Raw genomic sequence first — 18,860 nt, 5'->3', positions numbered from 1 at the left:
TCCACAGAAGAAGAAGAAGAAGAAGAAGAAGAAGAAGAAGAAGTACAGTGTACTAGAATAATAAAAGTTCTCCCAAAACGAACACTTGAATAGCTTCTTATTATCAAATCAATTTCTTATGTATGGATGGATTTGTGATGTGTTGCCTTTTAGGGTCATGTTCAGTCTATCTCCCTTATTGGTTACCCTCTTTTTAATGGACATTCTATGCTTTTTAAAAATGACTTTGCAAGAGGTTCTTGGATGAATTGCTGACATCTAGTCCTACTATAACACATGTTGCTGAGTGGACTGACTTGAGGGTGTGGCAACAGTTTCCATGAGCTGTTAGGGTCTGGTCTGGTTAGGGTGGACACACACAGGCTCCCTTGAAGCTGCCCATGTCTGAATGGGACACAAAGACACTGTTTGTGCTTTACAGAAAACCTAATTGGATAAAGAATCAAAGGGGGATTAAATCTTTCTCATATTTGGACTACTCACTCTCACACACAACAACTTAATAGGCTACCTGTTATTTTACTGCTGTTCTGCATGGGTTTGGGTTTGAACCCAGTCCAGCGTCTTTTCACTGTTCAATCACCACTTTTATTTGTTTATGTTAGAAAAAAATTACTTTGACTGGTCACCTTGCTCCTTACCAAATGTGTTTTGGTTGGATTTGACCAAAATAAAATGCAAGCAAGATAGTTATTTTGTAATCAACTATATTTCTGGTATTTAATTAAATGTTTTTTATTAAGAAAATATTTATTCTTCAGGATGGAAGACATTGGTAAACTTTCCAGTCAAACAACCACTGGTGGACTTACCATTAGGCAGAAATGCCTGCCTCAGGCCTCACATCATCAAGGGGCCTCATGAGGGCCCCCCATGCTCCATCCCCATAAAAATCTATCTGTTTAAGCTAGAGATATCCGTTGTTTTTAATTATGGCTAAACCCCACCTATTTAAAAAATTGATCCTCTTAAAATTTGATTTTAAAGCCAACACTAACCTTAAACCTAACCACACTGCTAACCCTATACCTAACCTCAAATGTTTGTTTTCATACTTTTTTACAATATAGCCAATTCTGAGTTGGTGGCTGTGGTAAATAGTGACAACTGGTGGAAGGTGACTACATCAGTGTTTGTCAGACCAGGAGACATCCCGAAAATCAGTCTTCTCCACAATGGAAAGATGAGACTCTCACAAACACATTTTTGTCATTTAGCAGACGCTCTTATCCAGAGCGACTTACAGATAGTGAGTGCATACATTTTTCATACTGGCTCCCCGTGGGAATCAAACCCACAACCCTGGCGTTGCAAGAGCCATGCTCTACCAAATGAGCTACAGGAGGGTCACAATGGTGTTTTCCATTTGAGGGACCACAATGGAAAGTCCCTGACTTTATTGTGCAATCCCGGTCACTTTAATATTCGTACTGTGTGTGGAATGAATGGACGTGGATAGGGCATTCCCACGTAAAAGGTATACAGGTAATTCCACAGAAAAAAATGTATTTATTTTCCAGATTTTTCTTATATCGCTCAGACATAGGACAGACACTTCAAAACATACTTCCTTTTTATTTAATTTATGACTATGTTATTCAATGCGTTTCTATGGGTTGATATCAGTAAGGCCAAATTCAACGTTTCATCAAATCGTCACTAACTGTAAGTTGCTCTAGATAAGAGCGTCTGTTAATTTACTAAAATGTCAAATGTAAATATACATGGGTTACATATAGTCCTAGTAAGACAGAAGGGCGCTGTTTCACTCGCTCAGATGCTTTCTCTAGAAAGACAGTTTCAGCCACTTGCGAATTGAAGGAAAGTTGGATGCTGGAATTATTTGGATGAACGTGCAAAGGTAACCTACTTTTTGAAGTGATTTGTTTGACAGTCAGATGAAAACATCATGACTGGTTGTGTTCATGACACATTAAAATGTTGTACAATTTTACATGTCTTCACTATCAAACCCACATATTTTTTGGGCACACATAGGAGGGGTGGGGGTGGGGGTCAGACTGGCCTCTGTCCGGAGCCTCCGAATCACTAAGTCCGCCCCTGCAAACAACCAAAACATCAGTCCTGGAAGCTTGACTTTTCCTGTTTAATCCCTGGGGTCTATTTCCAGAGGAACGTTGTTCTTCATCTTTCCTTTCATTCAGCACTCTCATCCTTAATTACTGCCAGTGCATCTTGTCCACTCCCAATTTTAGATGTTGACCTATCCTTCCTGGCTCTTGAACAACTATGATAATAATGAATAACTGTGGACATGTTGTACTGTACAGCATTTTAGTCACATTAGTGAATCATTTATACAACTCTTTATAAAACTGGATGGATTTGATTGTAATCAAGTGTTAGGTCTTGATTGTATTAGCTATCTAAACAGTAGGCTTTGTGGAACTATCTTCAAAACGAAATACAGAATAAATAGATAGAAAACGAACCCCAGGCCGTATTTGTTATCAGCTAAAGCCAAGCAAGCACAGCCATAAGAACAGTCTATGACTGAAGCTATATGTTGTGCAGACAGGAAGATTCTGGCTCTCATTTCATTCTTATAGTTTGAGTCTTATCTATATCCATTTGATCATATCTCATTTATCACCAGTGCAAATTCACACCAATATGCACAGATTATTATGAGCTGCAATTCAGCATTGTGTCATAGTGAATGAGTCAAAGTCTTGTGCTGGGGACAATATAAGGCTACTCTAAAATGAGGAGTATTTCTGTCTGTAATAAAGCCCTTTTGTGGGGAAGAAATCATTCTGATTGGCTGGGTCTGGCTCCCCAGTGGGTCGGCCTAGCTCTCAAGTGGGTGGCCCACCCATGGCTGCGCCCCTGCCCAGTCATGGGAAATCCATTGATTAAGGGATAATTAATTTATTATATTTCCTTATATGAACTGTAACTCAGCAAAATCTTTGAAATTGTTACATGTTGTGTTTATATTTTTGTTCAGTATAGTACCAGATCGGACCCTCCTTTGCCTCCAGAACAGCCTGAATTCTTCGGAGGATTGTACAAGGTGTCGGAAATGTTCCACAAGGATGTTGGTCCATGCCGACGCGATGGCATCACGCAGTTGCTGCAGATTGGACGGTGGTACATCCATGCTACGAACAGCCCGTTCCATCTCATCCCAAAGATGCTCTATTGGGTTGAGGTCTGGGGACTGCGCAGACCACTCAAGTAAACTGAACTCGCTGTCATGTTCCAGGTGATGTTTATCCACTCCTCAATTGTCCAGTGTTGGTGATCGCGTGCCCACTGGAGCGCTTCTTCTTGTTTTTTAGCTGATAGGAGTGGAACCCGGTGTGGTCGTCTGCTGCAATAGCCTATCTTGTTTTGTTTTGTTTTGTTTTAGTCATTTAGCAGACGCTCTTATCCAGAGCGACTTACAGGAGCAATTAGGGTTAAGTGCCTTGCTCAAGGGCACATTGACAGATTTTTCACCTAGTCGGCTCGGGGATCTATCTGTGACAAGGACCGACAAGTTGTGCGTTCCGAGATGTCGTTCTGCACACCACTGTTGTACTGTGCAGTTTCTTGCCATTCTCGTTCGACCTCTATAATCAAAAAGCTGTTTTCGCCCACAGGACTGCCGCTGACTGGATGTTTTTTGTTTGTCGCACCATTCTCAGTAAACCCTAGACATTGTCATGCATGAAAAGGTCAGGAGGGCGGCCGTTTCTGCGATACTGGATCCGGCGTGCCTGGCACCGACGACCATACCACGCTCAAAGTCCCTTAGGTCACTTGTTTTACTGACTCTAAAGTTCAAATGAACAGTAACTAAATACCTCGATGCCTGCTTTATATAGCAAGCCACGACCACGTGACTTACTATCTGTAGGCCAGTTTCCTTCACAATTACGCCTGCCGAACATCTGCCCTCACCGTCGTTAACAGAACTTCAGGAAAACAGTGCCTGACTGGTGGAGACGAAGGTCACTGGGAGACTCTCAATTGCATACTCCTCGCCCATTGGATGAGAAAGCCAGAGGTCCCTCCCCTCTGAGCTTCTCCTGGATTTTGAGAAGGAGGCGGGGACAGAGGAGAGAGGATGCGAAGAGTATGCAGTTGAGATTCTCCCTTTGTATACCGTTGTCCTAGCTAGCTTGCTACCGCGTCGACCCCGCCTCTTCTTCTGTGGGGTTTCTCGGAGGTTGGCATCCAACGGTATGGTCCATTACCACCACCTACTGTACTGGAGCGCCCCCGCCTCCCACCTGTGTACCGGAGTCCTAGACCAATAGAAGTATAAAGAGGGGTTCCTGCAGATGCAGGAATGCCCACATTCAGAAAATTTAGGCTGCAATTGCACCCTTCTCGAATATTCGGGACTCTTTTTTTATTACACCTGCTTTTTGCTGACTGCAAGACAAGGCAAAAAGGCTGATCGCCGATGGACACACACTTAAGAACCTTTCAACAGATAAAGGTTGCACAACCAATGGTTGTGTGCCAGGTCATCGACTGTGCAGTCTGGCACCAGATTGCTATAACATAATGATGTTGTTAGCTGATATGTAAATTACCTATCCAGGCGTTGTACGATTTGACATGCGTCAGCAATGTCTGAGCAAAGGAACACGACCAAAGGTAGGTGCTGTACCCTAGCCAACCTACATTGGATTTGAGAGTTTGAATTGTCTAGACGTGTCTTTGGCTTCCCGCTTGATTTTGAATGAAATTTGTCCGCTGTTCCGATTGGCTGCTGCAGCTCTGTAATTGGATGACCTTATTTGTCTGTGTCCTGGTTCAACCGAGGCACCAGGTTAACTTTGGTCCTGTTCCCCTGCTCAGACATTGCATGCATCAACCAATGGTCGGGTGCCATGTCATTGACTGTGCCATCAGGCACCAGATCGCTATAACATGTGGGGCGTGTTCCTCTGCCCAAGCGTTGCTGACACCTGTCAGATCTTACAATGCCTGGATAGATATTTTACATCTCAGCTAACCATATCATATGTTATACTAACCTGTCAGTCGATGACGTGGCACACAACCATTGGTTGATGCATGCAACGTCTGAGCAGTGGAACGCGACCACGATGTGGTTGTCCGATAGGTAAAATACCTATCCAGGCATTGTAAGATCTGGCATGTGTCAGCAACGTCTGAGCAGGGGAACATGACCAGTGACTTCATTCGTTTTGTAAAGCGGCGTCCTCTCATGCATGAGCGCAGACACAGTCAGGTAGAAATATTAACTGGAAAAACAACATGTCATTATGTTATTTGGGCAAATTATTCCAGAGCTAATTGAAATCAAATGTCTGCTAATTAAACATAAATCTGATAATCCAATTTCGGTAGGCATATGGGGTTGTTGTTGCATAGGCTAATAGGTTTGTTGCAAAGGTTTTCAATCTGTAATTTTGCAAACAAGCCTTAAGTCAAGTGATTTAGAATGGTAACATCCAAGTAAATCCTTTGAAGAAAATGTGTGTGCTTGCTTCAGTTGTCTAAAGAATGAATTCGGTATTTGACTGTAATCCATTGTTCAGATTTCTGTTTCATTTTATCTGTCCCTCCACACCATCTCAAGCTATTTAAGACGTTCAGTAATTTTCGCATGTAAAACCCCTCTTAGTAAACCTAGGCCTAATTTGGTCACATGGAGCTGAGTGACGGCCATATTGGAAAACTGCTGCCCTGTGTAGGGCTGGGTAATTATGCAATGGGGCTTATAGCTGGACATATTTATTGAGACTTTTGCTGGCTTTCTGTAAAGGTTAAGTGGTCTCATCATAAAGGCATTTTGTGAAAATGGGTTTACCCTCTGCTGGATTCTGCATTTCTATAGAATTATAGTGGTTCTACATGCCAGTTGTCGCTACTAGCCACACTGGTCCATTGCCATAACAACAGCATCGCTGACTAATAGGTCCCAGAAAATAACAGTCTCTGCAAAGCAAGAAAGTTGAATAAAATGACTCTGCCAGTTGTCTGGGTGGTTGGTCCTTATGCAGCAGGTTTGTCGTTTTTAGTTTAGGGTGTAATTTGCTCCAGGCCTGACAGTTTGCCTTTCAACTAATCTATTTGGTGTTCCAACCCTTGGGAGACTATGAGAAAGGAGTGGGCCACCTGACCAATGCTTGTGTGCTGGAAACCCCAGAAGCTCCTCCAGTAGACTCTACCACCTCCTGTGTTCCAGATCTAGCTAAAACTGCCCACCATTAGCTAGGTGAGGATGTACTCCCATTGGAAGCAAGGTTTGGAGTACCACCAACTGGTGGGCCAGTTCCTGCTCCTGTGGTTGATCGACCTGTCCCAGTTCCTGCTCCTGTGGTTGATCGACCTGTCCCAGTTCCTGCTCCTGTGGTTGATCGACATGTCCCAGTTTCTGGCTGACAAACATATCCATTCACCTGTGTCTGGTAGACCACTAACCCCTCCTAATCGACAAGCAGACGGCAAGCCATGCCCTTTGGTTACTGAGCTAAGCCCCCCCACCTCCAGAACCACCAGCTTAGTATTCCACAGGCAGCCAGGGGTCCAATGCCATGCCACTGCCTGCAGTCCCCTGATGGGGCAGCGCTAAGCCCCTCTGCCTCCACCTACACCCCCAACCTCTCAGAACTGCTAATGAACAGAATTTTCCTTTTTGATATATGTTCCGTATTTGGGAATGGCTGTAGGAAATTCCCACCACTATACTTGACTGACTTTCCCCATTACCCAATCCCCATCCAGTTCCTGCAGCAGAGGCGGGACTTCCTCCGCACCCTTTAAATAGACTCACCTATGGCTAATCAGTGTGGCGGTCTGGCAAACTGTTCAGTTCAGTTGTGTTGTTAGCTTTATTCCTTTTCAACTTCTCATTTACCTTTTGGATGAGTTATATTCAACGCAATATTGTATGGCTTAATCTTGTATCTTTGATTTGATCACATTTATTATGATTGTTAGCCTAATTGATTGTTGCCATGTGCTCTTTATACCTCAGTAACTCCTTTACCTTAGTATGTACAGTGGGGAAAAAAGTATTTAGTCAGCCACCAATTGTGCAAGTTCTCCCACTTAAAAAGATGAGAGAGGCCTGTAATTTTCATCATAGGTACACGTCAACTATGACAGACAAAATGAGAAAAGAAAATCCAGAAAATCACATTGTAGGATTTTTAATGTATTTATTTGCAAATTATGGAGGAAAATAAGTATTTGGTCAATAACAAAAGTTTCTCAATACTTTGTTATATACCCTTTGTTGGCAATGACACATGTCAAACGTTTTCTGTAAGTCTTCACAAGGTTTTCACACACTGTTGCTGGTATTTTGGCCCATTCCTCCATGCAGATCTCCTCTAGAGCAGTGATGTTTTGGGGCTGTCGCTGGGCAACACGGACTTTCAACTCCCTCCAAAGATTTTCTATGGGGTTGAGATCTGGAGACTGGCTAGGCCACTCCAGGACCTTGAAATGCTTCTTACGAAGCCACTCCTTCGTTGCCCGGGCGGTGTGTTTGGGATCAGGGGCGGTGTGTTCATTAGGGCGATATGGGCGACGCACTGCCAAACGGGAAAAGGAAGGGATTTTTTTTCTAATCAATTATATCACGGCAACAGTAGTTATCAGTGTTCTAATCTAGACGTCTGATCTGCCACTAAATGTCCAATCAGGCTAAAGTCGTGCTTCAAATGGCCCCGACCCTTTTGGGGCGATTTCAGTCAGGTTGAAAATCGCCCCAGAAGTCTCTCATAGCCTGTCATGTAAAATCAATTTTTTTCAAATATCAGAGCTTTCAATACAATCTCTATGGGTTTCTGAGGGCTTGCACTTACGCGCTTTCGTCATACGTAACATAACCATGAACGTAACTAAGAAAAGAGCGGGTAGCAGCGTCAATCAATTCACGTACTACTATCAAGATGGCTAGCGTTCAGTGCAACTCGATTGTCTCTTTGAAAGAAGTTCACATCAAAGACCATTCAAAACGAGCTACTGGAGTGTATGCTAGCGGTCATGAGGGAACATATTGTGGAGGAGGTGAAGTCGGCGAACTTCGTAGCTATCCAAGCTGACGAGACCACGGACGTTTCTACACAGACACAGCTGGTGCTTGTGCTGAGGTACATAGATAACAACCACAAAGTGCAGGAGCGCTTTTTTGAGTTCCTTCCCATCTCGGAATCAACCTCAGTCTCAATCGCCAGTGTGCTTTTGGAGAGACTGAACGGTCTTTTTGCCGACGACGAGAAAGTCAAACTGTGGTGCACTGGCACTGTACCAGGTTCTCATGAGCTACAACCTCCAGGAGAATATAAAAAATCTGTTCATGTTCATTTTTACAAATCTATACAATTGGCCAGAATATGGTTGTTCATATTTACAAATCTATACAATTGGCCAGAATATGGTTGTTCATTTTTACAAAGCCATACAGATAGCTGTGTTTACCTTTTCTATAAATTATTTTCAAATTCTGTTTTCAGGCAAAATGTCTATCACTGTTCATTTTCACAAATCTATACAAGAGGGCAGAATATGGAAGTCTATAAAAATTTCTTATTACCAATAACTTGCATTAATGTTTTCAGTAGCCTCTATCAAAAGCTCCTGCTTGCTTGTTGTGAATTATGCTCAGGTGCACATATTTCCAATTCAACCATGAGGCAAAAAATGTGGTAAAAGCTCTTGTTAATCCTGCAATCTGAACAAATACCAAGATGCTGTATTTTCAGCTGATATTTCATTTGTTTATGGAAATGCATATTGTTTATGCAGTGTTGAGGAATGTGAAAGAACACCCTTGATTATTTTTACTGTGATAACTTATTTTGCTTTTGTAAGCCAACACTTTTGAGATCAGTCAATAAATGCTTCTGGCATTGACTTATATGCTGCCCCTGTCTTCATGTTGTTGCTGGACATATCTTTTTTAAAATGTGTGTAGGTCACCTAAATCATCAGAAAAATTGCCCCCCCTGAGAATTTTTTCAGGAGCCGCCACTGTTTGGGATCATTGTCATGCTGAAAGACCCAGCCACGTTTCATCTTCAATGCCCTTGCTGATGGAAGGAGGTTTTCACCCAAAATCTCACGATACATGGCCCCATTCATTCTTTCCTTTATACGGATCAGTCGTCCTGGTCCCTTTGCAGAAAAACAGCCCCAAAGCATGATGTTTCCACCCCCATGCTTCACAGTAGGTATGGTGTTCTTTGGATGCAACTCAGCATTCTTTGTCCTCCAACCACGACGAGTTGAGTTTTGAGCAAAAAGTTCTATTTTGGTTTCATCTGACCATATGACATTCTCCCAATCCTCTTCTGGATCATCCAAATGCACTCTAGCAAACTTCAGACGAGCCTGGACATGTACTGGCTTAAGCAGGGGGACACGTCTGGCACTGCAGGATTTGAGTCCCTGGCGGCGTAGTGTGTTACTGATGGTAGGCTTTGTTACTTTGGTCTCAGCTCTCTGCAGGTCATTCACTAGGTTCCCCCGTGTGGTTCTGGGATTTTTGCGATCATTTTGACCCCACAGGGTGAGATCTTGCGTGGAGCCCCAGATCGAGGGAGATTATCAGTGGTCTTGTATGTCTTCCATTTCCTAATAATTGCTCCCACAGTTGATTTCTTCAAACCAAGCTGCTTACCTATTGCAGATTCAGTCTTCCCAGCCTGGTGCAGGTCTACAATTTTGTTTCTGGTGTCCTTTGACAGCTCTTTGGTCTTGGCCATAGTGGAGTTTGGAGTGTGACTGTTTGAGGTTGTGGACAGGTGTCTTTTATACTGATAACAAGTTCAAACAGGTGCCATTAATCCAGGTAAAGAGTGGAGGACAGAGGAGCCTCTTAAAGAAGAAGTTACAGGTTGTGAGAGCCAGAAATCTTGCTTGTTTGTAGGTGACCAAATACTTATTTTCCACCATAATTTGCAAATAAATTCATTAAAAATCCTACAATGTGATTTTCTGGAGAAAAAAAATCTCAATTTGTCTGTCATAGTTGACGTGTACCTATGATGAAAATTACAGGCCTCTCTCATCTTTTTAAGTGGGAGAACTTGCACAATTGGTGGCTGACTAAATACTTTTTTCCCCCACTGTATTTTGTATATATTCATTCACTTACTTACATGCTGTTTCATACAGTATATATTGTAGTCATTATTCTGCTATATTGAGAGTATACATTTGGGTTTATTTGTATTCTTATAGTTTGACTACCATGTATGTTCTTTACCTTGTTTATATAGTTGAAGTCGGAAGTTTACATACACTTAGGTTGGAGTCATTAAAACTTGTTTCTCAACCACTCCACAAATTTCTTGTTAACAAACTATGGTTTTGTGCATGACACAAGTAATTTTTCCAACAATTGTTTACAGACAAATTATTTCACTTATAATTCACTGTATCACAATTCCAGTGGGTCAGAAGTTTACATACACTAAGTTGACTGTGCCTTTAAACAGCTTGGAAAATTCCAGAAAATGATGTCATGGCTTTAGAAGCTTCTGATAGGCTAATTGCCATCATTTGAGTGAATTGGAGCTGTACCTGTGGATGTATTTCAAGGCCTACCTTCAAACTCAGTGCCTCTTTACTTGACATCATGGGAAAATCAAAAGAAATCAGCCAAGACCTCAGGAAAAAATTGTAGACCTCCACAAGTCTGGTTCATCCTTGGGAGCAATTTCCAAATGCCTGAAGGTACCACGTTCATCTATACAAACAATAGTATGCAAGTATAAACACCATGGGACCATTCAGCCATCATACCGCTCAGGAAGGAGACCCGTTCTATCTCCTATAGATTAACGTATTTTGGTGCGAAAAGTGCAAATCAATCCCAGAACAACAGCAAAGGACCTTGTGAAGATGCTGGAGGAAACAGGTACAAAAGGATCTATACCACAGTAAAAACAAGTCCTATTTCGACATAACCTGAAAGGCCGCTCAGCAAGAAAGAAGCCACTGCTCCAAAACCGCCATAAAAAAGCCAGACTACGGTTTGCAACTGCATTGGGGACAAAGATCGTACTTTTTGGAGAAATGTCCTCTGGTCTGATGAAACAAAAATAGAACTGTTTGGCCATAATGACCATCGTTATGTTTGGAGGAAAACGGTGCCTTGCAAGCTGAAGAACCGTGAAGCATGGGGGTGGCAGCATCATGCTGTGGGGGTGCTTTGCTGCAGGAGGGACTGGTGCACTTCACAAAATAGATGGCATCTTGAGGAAGGAAAATTACGTGGATATATTGAAGCAACATCTCAAGACATCAGTCAGGAAGTTAAAACTTGGTCGCAAATGGTTCTTCCAAATGGACAACGACCCCAAGTATACTTCCAAAGTTGTGTCAAAATGGCTTAAGGACAACAAAGTCAAGGTATTGGAGTGGCCATCACAAAGCCCTGACCTCAATCGTATAGAACATTTGTGGGCAGAACTGAAAAAGCGTGTGTGAGCAAGGAGGCCTACAAACCTGACTCCAGCTCTCAGTAGGAATGGGCCAAAATTCACCCAACTTATTGTGGGAAGCTTGTGGAAGGCTACCCGAAACGTTTGACGCAAGTTAAAGAATTGTAAAGGCAATGCTACCAAATACTAATTGAGTGTATGTAAACTTCTGACCCACTGGGAATGTGATGAAAGAAGTAAAATCTGAAATCAATCATTCTATCTACTATTATTCTGACATTTCACATTCTTAAAATAAAGTGGTTATCCTATCTGTGTTATGATTTACCAGTATTAGAACCCAAATGCAGACAAGTACACCAAGCCAGAGAAGGTTTAACAGGTTTATTTAAAATGTTCAATAGTCCAGGTTTCCAATAATAGGGGAAGAGCAAGTCCAGGTTACAGGGAGGGTAACAGATCCAGGTCAGGGCAGGTGTGGTACCGTAATGTCCTAGTGTCCGTGGTGAGTCCAAAAGAGAGGTCCGGTAGTGGAGAGCAGGATGGTGGTGGCAGGAGTGAAGTGGAGGCAGGAGTCAGGTTCCAAATATCTGTGGCACAGGAGAAAAAGTAAATAGAACAGGCCAAAACACAAAGAGCAAAAATAAACAGGTTGAGTCGGCAGCGAGACTAACATGGTCATCTTGACTATGATCTGACGATGAGTGGTAAGTTTGACCGGGTCTTAAAGGCTGAGGTGATTATGGTGAATGAGCTGCAGCTGGAACCCTGACTCCCGCACACCAGACTTCACTCCTGCAATCAAGGACAGACAGAGGGGAGGGAGAGAGCAGAGAGAGAGCTACCTAGCAGCAGTAGGCCTAACAGTACCCCCCCTCTACGGACGCCACCTGGCGGCCGACGGGGTTTATCGGGATGTAACCTATGAAACTCTCGGACCAGAGCAGGATCCACAATGAAGCTCCTGGGCACCCAGGAACGTTCCTCAGGACCATAACCCTCCCAATCCACCAGGTACTGGAAACCACGACCCCGGCGGCGAACATCCAGAAGTCGCCGGACAGTGTAGACCGGACCCCCACCCACGATCCTGAGCGGAGGAGGGGGACGAGAGGGCGGGCACAGAGGGCTAACCGACACAGGCTTAATCTGGGAAACATGAAAGGTGGCATGAACCCGTAGGGAGGCAGGAAGCTGTAGCTTAACCGCGCAGGGGTTAACAATAGACAGTATCTTGAACGGTCCTATAAAACGAGGCGCCATCTTCTTAGACTCCACCTTCAATGGAAGGTCCCGTGACTTCAGCCATACCTCTTGACCAGGAGAGTAACCGGGAGCCTGGGACCGGTGACGGTTGGCTTGCCTCTGCATGTACGCCCGAAGCTCGGGACAGAGCTACCCTGGCCTTCCTCCAGACCTTGAAGCAGCGGCGCATGTGGGACTGCACCGAGGGTACCGCCAGTTCCCTCTCTTGAGAAGGGAACAGGGGAGGTTGATAACCCAGAGCACACAGAAAAGGAGACAAACCAGAGGAAGCGTTAGTCAAGGTGTTATGAGCATATTCCACCCAGGGGAGCATGGAGCTCCATGACCCAGGGTTAGACCCTGTGACACAGCGAAGAGCGGTCTCCATCTCCTGGTTCGCTCTCTCGGCTTGCCCGTTGGTCTGGGGGTGATATCCAGAGGACAGGCTGGATGTAATGCCCAAAGCTTTACAGAAAGCTTTCCACACCTGGGAGACAAACTGGGGACCCCTGTCAGAGACAATATCCGTGGGTAGACCATGAGAGCGGAACACATGTTCAACCAAAATATCAGCCGTCTCTCTGGCAGTGGGCAGTTTAGGTAGGGCCAAAAAATGAGCGAACTTAGAAAAACGATCAATCACCGTAAGAATTACAGTCTTTCCAGACGAGGGGGAAGTCCAGTGACAAAATCCATAGCGATATGCGACCAGGGCCGGCTGGGTATAGGTAGAGGTCGTAGATGACCAGCGCTGGCCTGGGTGGAGTTCTTACTTCGTGCACATACCGTACAAGCAGCAATGAAGGCTCGAGTGTCCGCCTCCATCGTGGCCCACCAGAACTTCCGTCGCACAAAGTCAAGGGTCCGCGAAACTCCAGGGTGACAGGTAAGGGGAGACGAGTGAGCCCACTGAAGTACCTGGGAGCGAGCAGACTCAGGGACAAACATCCGGTTAGGAGGACCCCTCCCAGGGTCAGCTTGATGATGTTGAGCCTGTCTAACAATCCCCTCGATGTCACATGTGACGACCGCAATACTGCAGGTAGGAGGCAAAATGGGTTCAGGGTTACTACCAGTATCAACAGCCGAATGAACACGAGACAGGGCGTCAGGCTTGACGTTGCGTGACCCAGGACGGTAAGACAGAGAAAAATTTAATCTCCCAAAAAATAGTGCCCACCTGGCTTGACGGGGGTTGAGCTGCTTCGCTGACTGGAGGTAAGCCAGATTCTTATGATCCGTCCAAACGATGAAGGGTTGTTCCGCCCCCTCCAACCAATGTCGCCACTCCTCGAGAGCCAGCTTAACGGCGAGCAGTTCACGATTGCCAACATCATAATTCCTCTCTGCCTGAGAAAGTTTCCTTGAGAGAAAAGCACAGGGATGCAGTTTGTTATCTTCAGGAGAACGCTGTGACAACACCGCACCTACCCCAGTGTCGGATGCATCCACCTCCACGACAAACTGGCGGTCGGGGTCCGGCTGCATCAGAATGGGAGCCGAGGCGGCGATGTTTCAGTTCTTCGAACGCTGATTCGGCCCCTTCATTCCAAGCGAACGGTCGTGAGATGGAGGTGAGAGCGGTGAGTGGCGCCGCAATGCGGCTGTAGTCCTTGATGAACCTCCTAGAGAAGTTCGCAAACCCCAGAAATCGTTGAAGTTGTTTTGCGGGTAGAGGGGCTGGCCAGTCCGTGACAGCAGAGATCTTAGCTGGGTCCATCCGCAACTCCCCCTGAGCGATGATGTAACCCAAAAAAAAGAGGTCTCAGACACATGAAATTCACATTTCTCCATCTTCACAAACAGTTTGTTCTCCAACAACCTTTGCAACACCTGGCGCACATGCAGTTCATGTTCCTGGGAGGACTCTGAGAAAATCAAGATATCATCCAGATAGACAAAAACAAACCGATTCAACATGTCCCGAAGGACATCATTGACTAGTGCCTGAAAAACAGCAGGGGCATTAGACAACCCAAAAGGCATAACCAGATACTCAAAATGTCCCAAGGGTGTGTTGAAGGCAGTCTTCCATTCATCACCTTTACGAATGCGCACCAGGTGATACGCATTTCGTAGATCCAGTTTCGTAAAGATGGTAGCACCATGAAGGAGGGGAAAAGCAGAATTAATCAAAGGCAGAGAATACTTGTTCTTAATGGTGATGTTGTTAAGTCCACGGTAATCAATACAGGGTCTGAGGGTCTTATCCTTCTTAGCAACAAAAAAGAATCCCGCTCCTACAGGTGACGAGGAAGGACGCATAATACCTGCCGCCAAGGAGTCCCGAATGTAGTTCTCCATAGCCTCCGTCTCCGGCCGGGAGAGATTGTACAGGCGACTGCTGGGGAGCGGGGCTCCTGGCTGGAGGTCAATGGCACAGTCGTAAGGGCCGGTGAGGAGGAAGAGAAGTAGCTCTGTGTTTGCAGAAAACGGATGCCAGGTCATGATACACGTCAGGAACATTAGAAAGATCCATGGACTCCAGTGGAGGTCGAGGCACAGTACTGGCAGGAGTCAGAGCAGAACACAAACAATTCACATGACAAAATGTGCTCCATGAAACAATTCTACCTGTCACCCAATCAATGTGTGGATTGTGTCTTATGAGCCAGGGGATACCAAGGACCAGAGGGGTCTGTGGGCAGTCGATAATATGGAATTGAATGTTCTCCTGATGATTTCCCGACACTCTAAGACAAACAGGAACAGTCTGATGGGTAATATGGGTCAACAATTGTCCATTCAGACCCTTAGCCTGCAGCGGACAGTCCATAGGAACAGTCTCCAAATCCATTTGTTGAGCCCACTCTCTATCCAAAAAGCTTTCGTCTGCACCAGAGTCAATCAGCGCACTAACAGAGAGATTCTGGAACTGCCACTGGAGGGATGCCTGGAGCAGAATGCGGGGAGAAGAGGAAGAATCCGCTGCTCGGCTCACCAAAACTTCTCCCATTAATGATGAGCCGGCCCTTTCCCGGACGAACTGGGCAGGAAGGAACGAAATGACCAGCTTCTCCACAATACAGGCAGACCCGAGCCTGAATGCGACGTGCACGCTCCTCTGAGGACAACCGTGCACGACCCACCTCCATGGCGTCGGGTTCAGTGCTCCTCGTATCGACTCGGGAAGACACGGCTTTCTCCGTAGGGGAAGATGCGGGGAGGAGTTTGTTGATGACAGACAGGTTGCTTGGAACTAACACTCCTCTCCCGGCGGCGCTCCCGAATCCGATTATCCAACCTGATGGTGAGTGAAATAAGATTATCCAGCGTAGGCGATTCATCATATGACACCAATTCATCTTTTAAAGTCTCAGACAAAGCATTGATGAACACTCCTTGTAATGCCTCGTCATTCCAACCACTCACTGCTGCTAAAGTCTGAAACTCCACTGCCATCTCCGCCACACTGCGAGCCCCCTGCCGAAGAGAAAACAACCGTTTCGCAGCCTCCTTGCCTCGTACGGGGTGGTCAAAAACCTTCCTCATCTCAGTGGTGAAGGCAACGTAAGCGTTGCAAATGTCTGACTGACTCTCCCAGACCGCGGATCCCCAGGCACGAGCGGAACCGCTAGTAGAGTTGATAAGGTAGGCAATACGGGCTCTTTCTGAGGCGTAGGTGAGGGGCTGTTGTTCAAACACTAACGAGCATTGAGTCAAAAAATCGCCACAGGTTCCCATGTTCCCGTCATAGCGCTCTGGAGCAGGAACAAAAGGCTCTCTGATCTGGGCTGAAGGGGTAGTAAGGGCAGACACTTGATTGGTGAGTAATTGAACCTGATTAAGCAGCACCTGACTGTCCTCAGCAATCGTCTTAAACAGGGTATCATGTTGGCCAAGTAAAATGCCCTGATTGGCTATGGCAGTCCAAATTTGAGTGCACTCTGGGGTGGTATCCAAGCTACTGTCTGCTGGGTTCATGATGGTCAGATCATACTGTTATGATTTACCAGTATTAGAACCCAAATGCAGACAAGTACACCAAGCCAGAGAAGGTTTAACAGGTTTATTTAAAATGTTCAATAGTCCAGGTTTCCAATAATAGGGGAAGAGCAAGTCCAGGTTACAGGGAGGGTAACAGATCCAGGTCAGGGCAGGTGTGGTACCGTAATGTCCTAGTGTCCGTGGTGAGTCCAAAAGAGAGGTCCGGTAGTGGAGAGCAGGATGGTGGTGGCAGGAGTGAAGCGGAGGCAGGAGTCAGGTTCCAAATATCTGTGGCACAGGAGAAAAAGTAAATAGAACAGGCCAAAACACAAAGAGCAAAAATAAACAGGTTGAGTCGGCAGCGAGACTAACATGGTCATCTTGACTATGATCTGACGATGAGTGGTAAGTTTGACCGGGTCTTAAAGGCTGAGGTGATTATGGTGAATGAGCTGCAGCTGGAACCCTGACTCCCGCACACCAGACTTCACTCCTGCAATCAAGGACAGACAGAGGGGAGGGAGAGAGCAGAGAGAGAGCTACCTAGCAGCAGTAGGCCTAACAATCTGACCTAAGACAGGGAATGTTTACTAGGATTAATTGTCAGGAATAGTTAAAAACTGAGTTTAAAAGTATTTGGCTAAGCTGTATGTAAACTTCCGACTTCAACTGTAGATCAACCATCCAGAACCTTGTAACATATGTCACCCTTTCATTCCTACCATATAAACTGGACATTGGCCCTTTAACTTTGCCTCCATATCCTCCTGTGTTATCAACACCTCTCCACAGTAGCCCACACCACCAGCATGTTCACCTCAAAATACAGTCCTATCAACCACAACCCTAACAATACAAATGTTCGGTCCAGTTTTTTAAGGCCTTGCTGTTTATTAATATTTTCCTACAACAGCAAATTACAGAAGCAGTATTGAAAATAAAAGTTTTTTTTTGTTGTAAAAAAAATGTGCACAAAATTTGAATGACAGTACAAAACGAAGCAATAATAATCCAGGTAAATGGGGACATTACTATAGGACATTTTTATACCTTTTTCAATAATGAAAACATCTCAATTTGTACATTTCTGAATTATATCACAATCTGAAACTATAAAAAAGAAGAAAATTAACTTTTTTTTCAGTTTTAGATTTTCTTTACAAATGAATGCTATAAACACAAACTTCTTCAATATATTTATCAGTGCAACATTGTTTATTTTTTGTTTCCACCCTACAGTATCCTTTTCTCTAGTTACCAGACTGAGGATACTGTCCTCAAAGCTGAATGCACAAAACAGTAAGCATTGCTAAGTGGGACATCAAACCTGAAATCAACTAAAGCCAAGCTGAGAATGTGTTCACCACAGCACACGACATAGCACACGGATATAGCAGATGTCCTCCTGTTCAACATCATTATGTCTCTGATTGTTGTGGTGTAGAAAATCCAATGGGCCTTTCCAAGTCCTCCTCAGACCTGATACTGTGAGCCTCTTACTAAGTCCTTTCTACCGCACCCCTTACTTCCCCATCCAAAACTCTTTTGGAGCATTGCCATCGGTAGATCTGAAAACCAAGAGTCTCAAGAGATTTCATAGAGTTCACATTGACACCAGATATGCAACTTCAGCTGAAAAACATGTATAAAATGAACCATCAAACATTGTAGTTTCTAGTCAACCCACCTTCCCCTTTTTGAAATTGCCAGGAGTCCATTCCAGTCAGTGCAACGCAAGAGGTCCATTTAGTGTGAACGTTTATTGAAAAAGGTGTGGTTGTGGTTGAAATGCTGCGGACCGTCCAGTAGTAGTGTGTTGATAATAAACACCTCCCCAAGTAGAAAAGGTATCCAATCATCCTTTGGTAAAGACAACAGGGCGAGTGACTTGATTTGCCATGCATGATGACATCACTCGACCGCTTAGCTCTGTACCAGAGTCCTTTCCTCATGACATCAGCCCTGACATCACAAAGTTTGGCTGCTACACGTTTTATAGGCGTAAACCTAGGCCGATCATCTGTGATCATGAGTCAAATATGTGACAACACAATACAAATCTGTGATCATGATTATGAGAATCTAGCCTGCTGTGTGAATGTGAAAGCACCATTCTTCAGTAAGCCCCTAGTGAGGATTTAGATGTTGAATGACAAAGTGCATTCTAAGCTGCAAGTCATAAAAGGTAGCACTTTTTTTGTAGGACAATCCACAAATGCCTGGGAAAGGGTTGTGGGTTCGATTCCCATGGGGGGCCAGTATGAAAAAATAAAAACATATAATGTATGCACTCACTAACTG

The sequence above is a fragment of the Coregonus clupeaformis genome, chromosome 34 (genome assembly GCF_020615455.1).
Source record: "Coregonus clupeaformis isolate EN_2021a chromosome 34, ASM2061545v1, whole genome shotgun sequence".
NCBI classification, from domain to species: domain Eukaryota; kingdom Metazoa; phylum Chordata; class Actinopteri; order Salmoniformes; family Salmonidae; genus Coregonus; species Coregonus clupeaformis.
This window is presented reverse-complemented; position numbering follows the sequence as displayed.